Genomic DNA, 2554 nt, shown 5'->3' with positions numbered 1-2554 from the left:
GATAATGTTATGATATCGAAGAGTGATATTCTTTTCCAAAGTAATAATAATGAAACATCTAATAAAAAAAAAGAAATTTGGATTCTTAAAAAATCAGGTATTTATGACATTTTTAAGAATTCAAATATGATAATTTGATTTATCATGCTGTAACTCCAAAAATTTCCAAAATCAAAGCTTACCCAAGTTCAATAAAATGACCTCAGACTTACTAACCTTTTAGCGTTTTATCCAAAAATTGGCCTGGTCTATTGTCTTGGAGGCATGTTGATTAAAGAAAAAAGACTTCATTGCCTTTAAGATTACTTGAGTTATGATCAACCCATTCATTCTTTTTTATGGAACATTCTTTTTTATGGAATGACATGAACTATTTGATATCTTAAATGAGTTTATTCTACATGACTCTTTTCTTGTTCATTTCACATGACCCTTTTCTTATAATGACTTTCATTAAAGATGATTTATTAAAATGAGACATCTTTCATGAAACGCATTACTGGTAAGGTGAACTTAGGTATGAGTTATGGAGGGCTTGTAAAAAAACATAAAAAAATATAAAAAAAGAAAAAAAAGGAAAAAAGGATAAAGAAAATGGTTTTGACATCATACACTTAAGAAATTCAAACAAATCCAAATAAAGTCCTAAAAATTCTAAAATTTAAAAATAAAAAAAGAAGAAAATGCCAAAAGAAAAGTTAAGAAAGCCAATAATTTTTGCAAAAAAAAAAAAAGACTTTTGAAATGAAAGGTTTTCTTTAAGTTCAATTTCCTAAAAAAAACTATTTTTCAATTTAAGTGATCATGCTCGAAATAACAAATGACTATCTTTCATTATCCCTTCACAAATATAAAAATTTGTCCTTTGCTATCTCTTTGAGCTTGATATAGTTCTTTCAAAATAAACCCTAACTAAGGATCACCATTCACATTGGAAGGCAAAAATGATGCATTTAGAGGGAAATAACAGTGATATCTAAATGAAACTTCATGTGCTAGAACAAAGGACCAATAGAAAAATTCCTAAAAATTTTGGATTCCACTTGAAAAAAAGGAAAATGAGAAGTGGAAGTATAAAGAGAGAAAAAAAGAAAAGAAGAAAGAAATAAGAACAAAGAAAAAAAAGGAAAAAAATGAATAGGTGAAAAGTACAAGAAAATGATAAGAAATATACCTCAAACTGTACCATTCAAATGAAAGAATGATCATTAGTTTTAACTACCCTTAAACACTTGTTTTAGGCCTTTCTATCTTTTTATTTTGACAATCTTAAACTTTAGCCCACGTTACATCCCATGAAAAGTCAATATTGTATCAAGCATAGATACTTAAAAATTGAATAGTTTCTCTAAAAAAAATGGCCCTAAAATCCATGAACGTTTTTATCCCTCTTTATTATTTAATTTTCTATTTGAACCATTAATCCTTTTTAATTAGGTTTGAATTTTAAAGTGCATAGTGTGATAATCAATAAAAAAATCATTAAAAAGGGAAAAATAGAAAAATAAATGTGGCTCTATTGTGAAAACCCTAAAAATGACAATCTAAAGCAAACTTTAAAAATCATTTTTAATACTAAATATGGTAGATACTGAACAAAGATAAGCCATACCTTTTTTAAAGATTCAAAATATCAAGGTCTGAAAAGTTTGAGAAGGATTGATTTTGAAAATCTTAGCATTTTCCTATTCCCAAATAACCTTTCAAAATCTCAAACCCTTACAACTAATCTTGACATATATCAAAATATCATATTTGAATGCTAAATAAAGTGTTGAACATGTTTGATTTTCAAGGGATTCATTTTTTTAGAAAAACTTATGTTTCATCTGTGAGTTTGCATGAAAAAAGTATATGTTTCTCTTATCCCCTTTAGATGTTTGAATGAATAAAAAACCTCAGTGAGCTAAATTATTCAATGAATTTGGAAAAAAAGATTTTCATCTCTTTCATTTCTGATAGAGATTGCCAATTCTCGAGAATTTAAGTCCAATTTAGTCGGCACTCAGGTTTTAAGCCCAGATTATATGGCACAAATGAAGTCTTAAGCCTAGTTTAGCTAGTATCAATGAAAATTTAAGCCCAGTTTAATTGCCACCCAGGTTTTAAGCCTAGTTTAATTGGCACCAATAAAATTTAAGCTAAGTTTATCCGACACTCATGAAAAGATTTAAGCTCAATTTAGTTAGCACCTAACGAAGATTTAAGCCAATTTTAATTGGCACCAATAAAGATGTAAGCTCAGTTTATCTGACACATAGGTTTTAAGCCCAGATTATCTTGCACCAATAACGTTCTTAAGCCTAGATTAGCTGGCATCCAATGAAGATTTAAGCTCAATTTAGCTGAACCCAATGAAGATTTAAGCCCAGTTTAGTTAGCACTCACTGAAGTTTTTAAACCTAGTTTAGCTAGCACCAATGAAAATTTAAGCCCACTTTAGTTGGCATCTAATGAAAGATTTAAGCCTAGTTTATTTGGCATTAATGAAAATTTAAGCTCAGCTTAATTGGTACCTAATGAAATATTCAAGCCTAGTTTATCTGGCATCCAA

This window comes from Durio zibethinus, chromosome 17 (assembly GCF_047325235.1).
Source record: "Durio zibethinus cultivar Kanyao isolate XHJ-2024 chromosome 17, ASM4732523v1, whole genome shotgun sequence".
Taxonomy (NCBI): Eukaryota; Viridiplantae; Streptophyta; class Magnoliopsida; order Malvales; family Malvaceae; genus Durio; species Durio zibethinus.
This window is presented reverse-complemented; position numbering follows the sequence as displayed.